At 38.5% G+C, this 15054-nt stretch overlaps 1 long non-coding RNA gene across 2 annotated transcripts in view; it reads right to left on the reverse strand.

Moving 5' to 3' along the window:
- The window catches only part of LOC140594453 (uncharacterized), a 640333-nt gene that overhangs the window by 198812 nt on the left and 426467 nt on the right, over positions 1–15054 (reverse strand). The gene's annotated exons all lie outside the window — the stretch shown is intronic.

Here is a 15054-nt window from a genome sequence, read left to right on the forward strand (position 1 = left end):
TTATGGTGACTCAACGTGGGCCTTCTGGGAGGCTTCAAACAAATGAAAGGGAAATTGGGCATCAAATGTACGTACTAAAATTGTTCATTTCAGTATTAGTCATAATTGCCCCATGATGTTCATCAACAGCCAAATGGATAATTGAAGTATGCTATATTCAAACAAGGAGTAATATATAGCAATGACCACAATACACAAAACCATGGATGAACCTCATAACATTGAGCAAAAAAAGCCAGACACCAAAGGATATACTGTGTTATTCTACTTAGACAATGTACCAAGCCAGGCAAAGAAAGCTATGATATTAGAAGTAGAGGTGATAGTTACCCTTGGAGATGGATTAGTAGTGATGAGAAGGGAACGTGAGGAGGGTTTCTTGGATGTTGGTTGTACAAGTATATAGTCTGCTCTACATTTATAACGTGCAACTTTTTGTATGCATATCATACTACAATAATTAGTTTTTTAAAAGCAGCAGCAGCAAGAATAAGAAGGGGGACAAATGGGATGGCAACAGGGTTTTTATCTAATAGAAACCAGAGATTTTTATTAGGCAGTAGCCTGCCCATTGCCAAAGACTTAGGAAATGTCCAGATCCATATCTAACTAAGAGAGGAAAGATCATACAAATATTGCATCCTTAGAAACACTTCCAGCCTCTTTTCATGAACTGTATTTTTTTAAAGGGAGGTAGAACTTTTCTCTGCTAATCTACCATCTCCTTTGTGATTCTAGGTTCTTTACCACAAATACTTCTACATTATGCTTTGCAGAAGCAAACTGCACAGATTAGTGGGTTGCTATGAGGAAGTTCAAGAGGTAACAGTAACATCTAAGGTTCATTCATAGCAAATAAAAAAACCAACAAGGAGGGGGCAACAGGAACTACACTGAGCAACTGTATAAGCACTCCAAACTTAAGAAGATTCAATAGAGGAAAAACAAGCACTTTCAAAAGCTTTCTGCCACTTGTCTGAGTCACTAGACTTTATTATGATGAATTATAGACCTATTATTGTTATTCCTCAAAAATACATTTTTTTATAGAATGAATAGTACATTTATTCATTCACTCAACACATATTGATTGAACACCTACTAAAGGTCAGGTACTATGTTAGATTCTGACAATATAAGAAGAATGAGTTGTAGTCTCTTATTTTTTTAGGGTGCCATAGATTAATGGAAGAAAAAGCTAGTAAATAATAATAATATTAGGGCAGCCCTGATGGCCTAGCGGTTTGGCGCTGCCTTCAGCCTGGGGTGTGATCCTGGAGACCCGGGATCAAGTCCCACATCAGGCTCCCTGCATGGAGCCTGCTTCTCCCTCTGCCTGTGTCTCTGCCTCTCTCTCTTTGGGTCTGTCATGAATAAATAAATAAAATCTTTATAAAAAATAATAATTATAATATCATAATGGAAAAGGCACAGATTATTAAGATCGTCAAAGCATCTCCTCTACTAGGTTGTATATATAATAGGTGATGAGAGATTATTTGCTTTTATAACAAAAATCACTCATGCTAACTTGAGCAAAAGAGATTTTTATTGTATGGATAGAAACACATTTTACAATATCCAGAGCAAAAGTGAGACAATTCCAAAGGCACTGGATTGTGCTCTGAAAAGTCACCAAGAATTGAAGAAGTAATCTCTTCTCTCTCTGAGTCCCTCACCCACCACATAGAGTTTCAACCTTCTGCTTCTGTAGCTCAGCTTCAATTTTCTTTTTCCATTGGTGACTTTTCTTGGTGCATTTGAACTTGAGCAAGCATGGCCATCACTGCCCTGGTGTTATGTCATCTCTAAGTGGGGAACCACAACAGAGATTATGTCCCAGTTTCAAGTTTTTCAGGAAACTTGCATCCTAGCATATTGGGTTAGGGGCTCATTTAAGGCATTAGGAACCAGAACAATCCCTGAAAGTGAGCATTAGCTCTCCAAAAGCTTAACAAAAAAAGCAATGTTTTAGTTGAGTTTTGCCAGCAAAAAATAAAGATCTGAACATTCTAGATAAACAATGCAACATGTAAAAATGCAAAAAAGGCATGAATTGTTCTAGATGTGGTTTTATAGAAATATCACTTTCAAAGCTTTTAACATAGGGGTTAGGAGATTTTCTGCAGAATAAAAAGATCATTTTGACAAAAATATTTAAGGGAAGTCACTTTAAGAAGCATTCACAAATTACCCGTATCTCCCAGAGATGTTTGAAAATGACTAGCTGCTGGGATCCCTGGGTGGCGCAGCGGTTTGGCGCCTGCCTTTGGCCCAGGGCGCGATCCTGGAGACCCGGGATCGGGTCCCACGTCGGGCTCCCGGTGCATGGAGCCTGCTTCTCCCTCCGCCTGTGTCTCTGCCTCTCTCTCTCTCTCTTTCTCTCTGTGTGTGACTATCATAAATAAATAAAAAATTAAAAAAAAAAAAAAGAAAATGACTAGCTGCTAAGGAAGTGTTATCTGGAATGGGTTATGAGAGAAATCACTTATAAAGATGCAAGAGTCTTTTGAAGATCATAAACAGAAATTCTATTAAACTAATAGTCAATGGTGATAATAAAAGCAAATATGAAAAAATCTCTCACCCTGAAAATAGGTTAGTGTCTTTCAAACAGTATTCCCTGTATTCAAAAGTCAGACTCAAGATAACAAACCCCTAAGGATTTGGTAAACTTTCACAGTGGTATTTGTAACCTCTCAACTTCCCACTTAATTTAGTAAATATGAGTTATGGTGGTGATTTCCAAGGGTCTTTAGTGGCAATACTGATCTGAGTAAATCAGATATATCCTTGGCGTTCTAACACATACAGCAAATACTTTCCTTCTCCTACATGCATGTTTATGTTAACATTTATGTATGGTTTCTAATATTTTCCAAGTTGTGTCCTGAATGAAGTACAATTCTTTTCCCTTTATTAATTCTCCTTTATTAGTCTTTTTTTATGGATCTATCAAAACTCTTTTAGCCAAGTCAGAACATCAGTGCTTTCAGTTTCAATCAATAGGCAACAATACTTGCTCTCTTTCAGTTTCAATCAATAGGCAACAATACTTGCTCTCCTCCATTTTAAAAAATTTTACTCTGAGTGGTATGTTTTAATTTTTTATTAAAAATTGAAATTTTGCTTCTTAGATTCAAACAATTTCTTTTGCTTTCATATTTCCCCCTAGTTGTAAACTTAAAGAAAGCTACCCAGAGCTTCAAATTATGTAGTAATGAACTATCTATGTATGCATTGCTGCTAAAAGAATGTTCTTGTGATCATTGACAACTGGACTTCCTGGTCCTTGTTTCTGCATTTCCCCCTGGAATCTGGCTTCCTTTTTAGGCACCTCCGTGGGAAGATGATGTTACACTTGCTTAGGAAGGAACTACAAGATATGCTGACCTCCAGGTCTAATCAAACACGGAAACACTTGGGCATTGTTCAAAGAACCCTTGATCTGAGAGCTTCAAAGTCTCCCTTAGCTTCCCAGAGTCTCTCAAACAAAGGCAAGCCCTTAGTCACTGTGAGGACAAGGCATTGCATCTGAAAATTGCAGAGGTTGTATAGCATCATGAGTTTAAAAATAGGTCTGAGATGATTTGGGGTTCTACCTAGGTGCTTTACCAAAGCAGACACATATTTACCTGTTTTCAATATTGAAGTTTTAATATTTTATCTGAATAAAGGTGTTCTCTTAAAGTTTTTGAAACCCTTTGGCCTCCCTGATGTCTCAATTTCTTTCCACTTCCCAATGCCTATAATCATGCAAAAGGCACAGGAGCAGTTTCTATTTTTTCTATAAGTAAACTTTGTCATTGCACTGTTTTGCCCAGAGGAAAGAATAAAATCCATCATGACATGGTCTGAATATTAGCAAAGTCAAGACTAAAAATCTCTAGGAGGTTCTTGGTTGAAGTCTTCAACCAAGAACATTCCAGCACTGAGATAAAAATACATAAGGACAGAGCAAACAGCCTCTTGAAGCATGAATTGAAGAAGCTCTATTTCACTGCTACAACCCACCAATTGTTTCCCATTTTCATAAGAATTTTTTATATTCAGACTCCCAATTACCTAAAGGGTTACTGTTCATTCCTCAAGGTTTTCACTATATAAATGAACATAATTACTGAGAAAAGACATGATCAGACCATTTATATTGATATTGATCTTTCCCCCAAAGAAAAAGCCTGTGGTTTGTTCAGTGGACTCTAAACCAGTAGTTCTCAGATAATTACAGGACCAGAAGAATTGGTATCACCTAGGAATTCATTTGAAATGTGTATTTTGAGGCCCTATTAGCAATTTTGGGAGTAGGCCCAGCCAACCCAGCCATCCTAGTTTAGCAAGTCCTCCAAGTGATTCTGATATACACCCATGTTTACTGCTTTCAATTATATCAAGTTTGACTGAGGAAATATAGATATGAGATGTAAGGACTTAAAAGATGGAGAAATCTCTGGACAAATTACTCATCAGAGATAGTTACATTTTCCTTCCCTCACTTTCTGCTTTTTCCTTATGCAGAAAAAGAAAAATAAAGTTTTCCCTTCGGGATACTTTTATCTTGAAGAAATGACAAAGTCAGGACAGAATCTAAATGCAAAGGATTTCAGAAGTAACTCTGAGACATGTGGGGGCTTTCAATTCTGATTATCCATGCTAATATCAGGGCAACTGTGACTCCATTAACTAAGAGCTGTGACCTTGGGCACACTTTGGCATTAGGTTCAGTGGCTCCTAACTCCAGGTACACTGAGATCATCTTGTTGCCACAGGTCTTAGATGCTCTTCAGGCCTTCCTTTTGGCTGTCCTTCCTGCACCATCCCCATTCTTGTTACAATTCTGAAGTAAAGAGTCATCCAAAGTTCTTCAGAAAAGTAAGTCATGTGCTTCTGTAAAAGCCTTTATGCCACCTGGAACATAATTCTTGCTCAAAGAATTGGCTCTAGTGTTAAGCGGTTACTAGCTGCCTACTGCAATCATTTTCAAAGAAGTGAAAATATTCTTTATTTGTTCTTCTGATTGATGGTAGCCTGGGGTTTTAAACAACAGTTTCTTTAGAAAGGTGGCAATATTAGAGTGATGGGGATGGAATGATTTTTGGTATGTGTCATACATAATCTGTTTGCAAAATGCTGTGAGACATTTGGATAAAAGGGAACATTTGACTACACAAAAGACACTTTGAGGGGGGCCCAATTTACCTACTGAGACAAAGTTTTTGTGATTATTTATATTTATTATCATGTTCTATATGCCAGCTTGCAGAATTCATGAAAGAGAGTCATGGCTTAATCTATATTCTAAAGCCTTTGAAATACTATGGGAGGAAGGAATTTTCCTGTAAGGAAAAACTTAATAGTAGCCCCTTACCTGTTCATTGTGTTTTGTGGTTTTAAAAGGGGCTTTCATATACGCACTTTCACAATAACTCTGTAGAGCAGATAAGATGAGCATAATTATGCCATTTATATAGATGAGAAACAGAAGCTCGTGGAGGTTACAGGTCTTGGCAAAGTTATACACCTAATAAATGGTAGAGTTCACACCCTGACACAGAAGGGTACCATTCATTTCTGCTTCTTGAAGAAAAGGAAAATTGAAAGGAGAGAGGGAAATGCTGTGAACAGAACTCAGAAATACTAATGCTTCTATTTTCTCAAGTTCCCAGTCTTTCCTACTGGCTAATTTGAGCCACCTGGGATTCATCCCAGATTGAGCTTCACAGAATAACTCTTAGACGCATGCAGCAGACCTGAGAAGTGGTCCATCTTTCATGTCAGAGACTGTGGTGTGGAACAGAGAGACAATAAAATCAGTTGCAAGGGAGAAATGAGATTCAACAGCCATCAATTTAGGGTTGGTTTACTGTCTTTTGATCAGATGGCCATCCACAATGTCATTATGGACAATGTTTTAAATCTTTTAATAGGTAATTTTAAGGACCAGTAGTCAAAATATCCAGCAGTGCTTAGATGAAATATGGGCAGTCAAGATGGTTTTACTTATAAACCTTCCTTCATGAACTTTAAGCAATGTGCCTGGTGCAACTCATTGTACATGGAAGGAAATAAAACACGTATAGAATGCTAGCTACTTGATAAACACAAGTCCAGTCATTCGAACATATATTATCTCATTTAAGTTTCTGTGAGATAGATTGTTAAACCTATGAGGTAGATGTTATAACTTCCACATGGAAGATTCATTCCCTCAACTGAGTTATGCAGCTTCTATTATGTGCTAACCCCTAAAGAGAAAACTCTAAAAGAAATTTTGTATCCCCAGATCACTCATTCTCTACTGTGAGAGAGACAGAGATCAAATAATAAGGCAATTCAGTGATAGAAAACAAGATATTTGGAAACTGAGAAGGGGTAGTGGAATTGAGTCTCAGTAAGTAGGAGTTAAACAAAGAAGAGTAGAAGAATTCCAGGGATAAGAAATGGAGACAAAATTATATAGTGTCTGGGAGAAATTTTAAAAAGAGAAAAATTTAAAGAGTATAAAGTAGGAGAATGGTCTGGGATGATAAGTGGGGTAAACCATGTTAAGAAATGTGGCTTTGTCTGAGGAAGAAGAGGACTTGTTGAAAAGGAAAAATAGGGCAGTCCAGGTGGCTCAGCGGTTTAGCGCTGTCTTCAGCTCAAGGAGTGATCCTGGAGACCAGGGATGGAGTCCCACATCGGGGTCCCTGCATGGAGCCTGCTTCTCCCTCTGCCTGTGTCTCTGCCTCTCTCATGAATAAGTAAATAAAATCTTAAAAAAAAAATAGTAGTGAGATCAGAACTTTAAATGACCACTCCCGACAGGATGGAAGAGGACTCTGAGAGGAGCAAAATCAGACAGAAGAAATCTAGTTAGTCCAGTTAAATCATTGTAATGATCCAGGCAAGAGGTGGTACACAGTTGAACGTACACAGCTGAATTTTCACAGTGGAACTAAAAATGGAAATAAAAGGAAAGACAAGAAATATTGGGAATTAAAAAAAATGTATCAGTAGTTAATGATTAAAAATAGCTGGAAAAAAAAGGTCTGTTAAGTTAAATATCTTCTTCAAGCAATGTGGCCAAGAGGTAGCAGAGCCTGGAATCTAATCCCATAATGGAGAAAGAGAATTTAAAGGGGGGTGGGGGGTGGGGAGGGCAGCCCAGGTGGCTTAGCGGTTTAGCACTACCTTCAGCCCAGGGTGTAATCCTGGAGACCTGGGATCGAGTCCCACATCAGGCTCCCTGCATGGAGCCTGCTTCTCCTCTGCCTGTGTCTCTGCCTCTCTCTCTCTCTCTCTGTCTTTCATGAATAAATAAATAAAATCTTAAAAAATAATAATAATAATAATAATAATAATAATAATAATAATAAAAGGTGGGGGGGAGAGGATCCCTGGATGGCTCAGTGGTTTAGTGCCTGCCTTCCGCCCAGGGTATGATCCTGGAGGCCAGGGATCAAGTCCTGCATCGGGCACCCTGCATGGAGCCTGCTTCTCTCTCTGCCTATGTCTCTGCCTCTCTCTCTCTGTGCCTCTCATGAATAAATAAATAAAATCTTTTTTAAAAAAGGTTGGGGGGGGATCCCTGGGTGGCTCAGCGGTTTGGCGCCTGCCTTTGGCCCAGGGCGCGATCCTGGAGTCCCGGGATCGAGTCTCGCGTCTGGCTCCCGGTATAGAGGCTGCTTCTGCCTCCTCCTGTGTCTCTGCCTCTCTCTTCTCTATGTCTAAAATAAATAAATAAATAAATAAATAAATAAATAAATAAATAAATAAAATCTCTCTTGTATACACTGTATACTTTTAGCTCAAGAAATATAATAGACTAAATTTAACTCCATATGTGTACATTCATTAATACATAACTTGTTTCCCCCATGTAACATATCAAGCCTCAGCACAAGGAATGTCAGTGCATGGTAAGAGTGAAATTCTTTAGATATTTATTTATTTTTTTAGAGAAAGATTATTTTGGAACTAGATTTTGAAAGAGAAAGAATACTCAGGGAATGACTTGAAAATAATAGAACAAAAACAGCAAAAAAAAAAAATGTATTTATATAGGTGAAAGTTTCCTGAAACAACCAGAATTTTCTTTTACTAAAATAAGTTCAAACTATTTTCTTCATCTACAGAGAAATCCTGGTGTGCGTCATCTTAGACTCATCCAAGAACACTTGTGTAGCAGTACCTGCTTAGGCAAATGTAAGGAGAGTACACACCCACCTGGGGGGTGGGGGGACGGAACAGTACACCCTTGCACTTGAGGAAGGCTGATCCTTCCAATCTATTTGGGTGCTAGAGAAACTGCTGAAGAGTAGATGGATATTTGCATATGGGCTGAAGAGCCTTCTGGGAGGGAAAGGGATCATAAATCCATCAGATAATCAATGGATGTAGAGCCTCTTTGATGGTCCTCACCATGAAAGGGACTCACATACTCAAAGGGGCTGTCAGCATTAAGGAGATGCTGGCCTTGGGAATAGCAGAGTACCTGAGAGCAGTGTGCACGTACAGAAGTCCGTTTAGACAGAGTTCTCTTTATGATGGCACTCATCCAAACTGTACCTTTGCCCAATATACAAAAATATTTATAACTTTGGTAGCCCAATTATGGGTGCCACTTGTAGCTCCTGCAAGGACCTACACAAATAAGGCACTGTTGCAGTGGTAGTCCTTCACGGAGCTACGCCAGATGTATTTTCTACAGCACCCCCATGTTGCTGCTGCAGCAGAAGCCACCGAAGGAGTAGATCAGGAAAAGATGCCAATTCTTTAGGCCTGGCATCTGTCTCATTAGGCTGGATTAGCAACTAGGGTTTGTACAAAATTTGAGAATTGGGAGAGGTAGGAAGGTCCCAATCAGTGGAATACTAGTTAATAGAATCTGTAGGAGCTCAAGTATTTAACCAAAATAACAAAAGTGATCAAAACATATTTGTGCCTTAAGCTGGTGAAACTGAATATACAATATTAATGAAATCTTTAAAAATTCTAATTCTATTTCTATTGTCCATTCACCTTCTTCTTATTTCATATGTGCTTTACAGAACACTCTAGCATTGATTAGATAAAGCATCTTCACAGTAACATATAAGGTATTCCAAAAGACACTATAATATACCCAGTTTATAGATGAGGAAAATAATGACAGAGCTGAAAATAGGTCTCTACCCCAGCATTTTAGCGCTGGTCCACAGGCCCCAGATGTAGTCTATTTACAACTCCTGCTCCTGCCTTCGGAAGTTCCAAATCTGCATAGCTGTTTGTAAATTAAAACAGAAGGCTAAATTAAAAGGGAGAGAAAGCAAGCCATGTCTGACAGTAATATTAATCCCTCTGAAATCGCTGGTCTTTTCAATTAACAGCCTCTTTCTGAGATGTTTATTGCTCTTGGCTTGAACTGAGGTCATTAAAATACTCATGAGCTGGGTTCTCAAAAAGCCTGCTTAAATACTCTCTACAAGGGTTTGGGTACCACTTCTGCTTTGCATATATTTAGAAAGAAGGCATAATAAAGCAGGCCCCAGGGCTGTCATTTTTGCCTCTTTGCCTTTACTTTATTACTCGAGTTCATGAGCCTGTTCAGAATTCACCCCTGGATATACTCCATCATCCCGGGAAGAAACCTATATACTTCATTTCAAACATAGGTCTGAAAGAAAGTAAATATATAAATTAGGTAAACCCCTACATGCAGCATAAATTCCAGCTAACCTCAATGTGATTTTGCACATCCACCTAAAAGGTTCAGCATAAAAAGCATGCTACATGGCAAGATGAATCACGGCAGCTTTATTAACCTACATTGAATTAGCCTCCTCACACTGGAATATTTTACAGCATTATTTTATTGGCAGTCACTGTCACCAAATAAACTACAAAGTAGTGACTGATGGAGTAGAACTAGACAGCTTGACGGATCTAGATTACTTGTAAAAGAGGAGTATTTTGCCAAGCGCTGCAACAATAAAGCAATCCTGATGCTCATAAAATGAGATAACGGATGGTGGCAAATCTCAGCTGAACTGGGGCTTGGGAAAATTACCTGGTGAGGATAAAACTGACATCAGATGCCTTGGTATTTTCAAATGCATGAGTTTGCTTTTGTTTTTACTCTTTTATAACAGAAGGCAATAATATTTTTGAACATACTGTATTTTATCACTGTAGCCAAACATATCATGTGCTCATTACACTCTTACATTTGGGAGAAAAGTAAGTAGACTATAATATAAGAAGCTGCTCAAACTAAGCATGAAGCGTTTATACACAAGGAATGAATGATTCTCGTCTGTTTTTCTCTAAGCTGATTGGCCAATCATTGATCTAAAAACTAACGATCATTTTTCTCAGAAAAAAAGGAGTAACGGATTGTTTCTGAGGAGAAAGAAGTTTGAAATTTAAATGTCTAATGCCATTTTGCAAATGTTTAATAGTGGACAAAATTTATTTCATCCCAGGAAGAACCTTCAGTCTCTTGAGTATAATACAACTGATTGAGAATCTAAAGACTATGTCCTGAATTGCATAAAAAGGAGGAATTTTCAAAGTACAGGGAGGTATAACAGGGTCCTGTGTACCTCCCTTTTGTGCCTCCCAGAGCTACCTTTCTAAAACCAAATCTGATTATTTTATCCATCTGGTTCAAAACTTTTGCCTATAGGAGACAACTCAAACCACTTAAATTAACCTATACAACCTTTGCTCTTGGCCCCAACTGTCTCTCCAACTTCAGCCTTCATCTTGTCCTAGGAACATCCAGCCACAAGGTTTCATGTCCTTTCATTCTTCAATACTGACTCACATGACTTCTCTCTGCCGGGAATACCAGGGCCTTCTCTGCTTTTTCATTCTCTACCACTCAGTCCTTCCTTTATGATCTTTTCACGCTTCACACCTACCTCTCTAAAAGATATCTCGAGTCTTTAAGATTTAATTATTTCTTTATGAGAGACACAGAGAGGCAGAGACATAGGCAGAGGGAGAAGCAGGCTCCCTGCAGGGAGCCCAATGTGGGACTTGATCTCAGGACTCCAGGATCACACCCTGAGCCAAAGGCAGTTGCTCAACCACTGAACCACCCAGTGCCCGATATCTTGAGTCTTATTGGCAGTTCTTGTTTCAGGGCTTAAATGGATAATAAGATATACAACACTGGGGATACTGTTAGACTGCTAGGAACCAGTTCAGTGCCTGGTACAGGCTCTGGAACATAACAAGAACTCCATAAATGTTGAAATCAACTAAACATAATTTTTTTTAATTGTGCTTATGAAAAAAATAAATAAATAAATTGTGCCTATGACTGTTCTCCTCACTACTTAGAGAACTAGGACTATGTTTTATTTATTATACTATTTCTAACTCAAGCATCTAGCAGAATGAAAAAAAGATGAGAAAGTGAACAGGAATGCTTTTTAGATACAAATATCTAGATTTAAATCCAGGCTACTATTTACTAACTTGAAGACTGGAGCCAGTCCTTCGCTTTCCTCAGCTATAACATGGTAATACTGCAAGTATCTACTCTTTAGGGTTATTGTGAAAATTAAGAGTAGTAACGTGTTAAAGGAATAGCCTGGTGTTTGACACAGGGTACTTGTTTGATCAGTGTTGATTCATTCCCTCTTCCTGCTGTATATTTCGATTAGTAATATTACCAGCTGCCAGTAACAGAACACCCAATATACAGTGCCTTAAACAAATACTAGCCTATTTTTCTTAAATAGCAAGCAGTACAGAAGTAAGCAAAATTTGGTGACTTTCTCCTAACATCCATTGTATTGAGCCAGGAGAAAACCTATCAGCTCTTCATGTTTATGGCTCTGAATAAAATCACTCCAGCCCCAGCCTCTACATTACTATCAGTTAAGAAGAGGGTCCCTAAAATTCTATTTATCCTAGCAAGCCTCCTCAACCTAATATGTACCCACGCCATCTGCTTTGCTACCACCAAGGCTAATTTCACACTCTTAATTTACATTGCATGACATCAAGTTCAGAACACATCATCACTCACTTTTGAGATTCTAGTTCATGTATAGCTCTTTCTGCAGTGAAACATATTCACACCCTAGCACTCCTAGCCCTCTTTTTCCTGCTTTATACTTCTGATAATTTTTTTGTCATTTTGACACACCATACATACACACACATACAGAAATTTGTTTTCTGTCTCTTCTCACACTAGAATATAAGATCCACGAGAACAGGCATATTGTCTGTTTTCACTGCTACATCTCTAAAATCTAAAACGATGTCTGTAACCTATAAATGCCTGGTAAACATTTGCTGAGAATTGGAATAAACAATGGAAGCACTGATTCAGATGTCTGTCAATGACATCAAGGCTCATGTCTTTTCTATATTTTAGCTCTGTTATTTTTAGCATGTTAATCTGTAGGATGGCTATTGCACTTCTAAACAGTCCCCACATGCTTTGGGCAGATTTCCCCTGGCATGTTATTTATCAGAACTGTTTCACATTGTACCCTTAACTTCAAGGGTTTAGTTTTAGTAAAGAAGAGGTGGAATTTAAACTGTACTATTGTCCCAGAGTGATTATCCAACTATGTTCCAAGCTCTTCTTCACACAGAGGACCATATTGCGGTGTGTCATCCAAAGTTGTGTACTGCAACGTAGTTTGCCTAGTTTCTCTTCCTAATCCAGATGCTGACCCATCCTAGATGAACCACATCCCTTCAGACTGATGCAAGGTCCTCCCCAGGGATTCTTGGATCAAAGAGAATGCAAGAAGTGACTAGATTATAAAGGCTTTCTTCAAATAAAACAAAGCACAGGGAGTTGAGACGTCAACTTGACTACCAGATTAGCTCTGATCAATACTGACTCCCTTGTCAACACAGCAAATCCGTAAGCAGAGAAGACCTTGTCACCAAAGGGGAAAGGAATAGATTGTGCTGTGGATAGAACTCTGGAGTCTGTCATCATTTTTCAGTTGCTCCTGAGCCTTTTGAAAAGAACTTCTATTAAAAGGATCCTTGATAACTGTGATGCCAACCCTCAAGAGGGGCACTATACTGCCAGTTACCTCCCCCTTTACATACACCTCCAAAGTTTGGTATTCATGAAATGAGAAAGGAGGAGAAATTGATGAGTGGCCACTGCCTACTTCAGTTCATACACTCCCTTCATCAGCCTCCAAACCACAGAAAATTTCCAATTATTATTATACAAAAAAGAAAAATTACCTTTCTTTTCTATAAAACAGTCTATGGTCTGACTCTAATAAGAATGTATTCTAGGTATCGCCACAGTAAACAAAGCAGAAATCAGTAGAAAATTAGAAGATAAAGAAGTAGAATTCTTGACAAACATTTTTTGCCAATACTTCACATATCACTGCTCTAAATCCCCATTGCAATATCATAAGGCATGTATTATTTTTATTATTTTACGGATGAGGAACAGAGGTCAGTGAACCTCAAGATCAAAAAGGTAGTATACAGGGAATATGTCCATCTCATGACATAACATGTATTTTGCCACTTGACCATACTATCTTTCAAAAGTTTTAACTTTCCCAAGATACACCACTTTTTGATTCAACTGTGACCATATTTTAAGATGATCAGACCAAAGCCAACTTGAATCAATAAAAGGAGCTGTAGATTTAGGGCTATAGAAAAAAACATTTGGGTAAAACTAAGCCTCTATACCAAACAGTCTCCAAACTACAGAATCTCTAACAAAGCATAAGTTGATTCTGTCTCAAAAGAATAGTCCAGAAGTAGATGGGGAAGGAAAAGGCAAGCACACCTCTGCTATAGGTGGTGGCCAGATACTCAGGTTCCTTTCATCACCACTACACTTTGGGGGGTTGCCCTCCTCCACTCAGTCATAGCTGAAGTTCATCAGCACCATAAAGATTAGTCCACAGAAATTGTGAAAAAGGAATGTAGGGCTACCTGCTTTTTCTTTAGAGATATAAGGGGCATGGATTACTTAGGCTCAATATTCGCTGTCCAAATTTTAACTGAATGACCAAAACAAGCCACAGAGAGTCCCTAGTTGGGGTCACTATAGGCAGTGCTAAGATACATTAAAATCTTTATTGCTTAAAAAAAAAAAAGAAAAAAACATAAACGAAACAGCAAGTGTATGGACACAGGGACAAAGTACTTTCAGACATATATCTCTTTTCTTGATTGAAGTGGACTTGTCCAAGAATCCTCACACAGTATTGTCTTATTAGGGTGATTTATGTATTTTTTTTCACGTAACTAAAAATGTTGCTTTTCAAATCCAAATGACTTTGAGCCCTTCTTGAAACTAAAGTTGTGGCAAGGGGATAATTGGTGGTCAGAAATGTTTCCAGTGTAATATTAGTGTCTTTAATTAATATTAATACTGAGGTTCTACAGAGATCTGCTATAATTACATAACATCCCTTCCCAGTCACAGCTGGCAAGTGACCTAGCTGAATAAAGGAAGTAAAAAGCAGCTTGACTGGCTCTGCTTTTTACTGATCTCCATAGGGTGGCTCTCCTGCAGAGAGGGTTGCAGATTATAAAGGAATATTAAACAGCCTTCTTTTTCCCAAAGGAGTGATTGAAGAGTTTCTGAAAGAGCCCTGGGCACAGAGCAGGTTAGCAAGTCATGCCATATCTAGGGATGTGCCAAAGTCTCACAGAACTGAATCTTCATTTCTTAAAGATTCCTCTTTGTGAACTCATGATCTAAACAAAAGCAACAGCTAAACATTCAAGAAGTACCAAGATGTGTCTCAAAGACTCATCAACTATGGTAATTTTCTTGCCTAGGTAACTTAACGTCAGTATTATGACAGCCAAATGGAGTGCAGAGTTTGTACAAAGTTAAGTTTTACAAATAATAAATTGACAGTGTTGAAGAGTTCCTCGCTGGTGCTGCAAAGTCATGCCCCTCAAGTCCATTATATAGGCTCCAAAAATGGCTAATAATCTAGGATGATGATGATGATGATGATGATGATTGTTGGGCTGGCCAGACTGGGGACCTCAAAACGGCCAACCCAGGCCAGCAACCTCCCAACAATGCCGCCTTGCCGCCCTACCCTAACTTAGCTT

This window comes from Vulpes vulpes, chromosome 11, assembly GCF_048418805.1.
Source record: "Vulpes vulpes isolate BD-2025 chromosome 11, VulVul3, whole genome shotgun sequence".
NCBI classification, from domain to species: Eukaryota; Metazoa; Chordata; class Mammalia; order Carnivora; family Canidae; genus Vulpes; species Vulpes vulpes.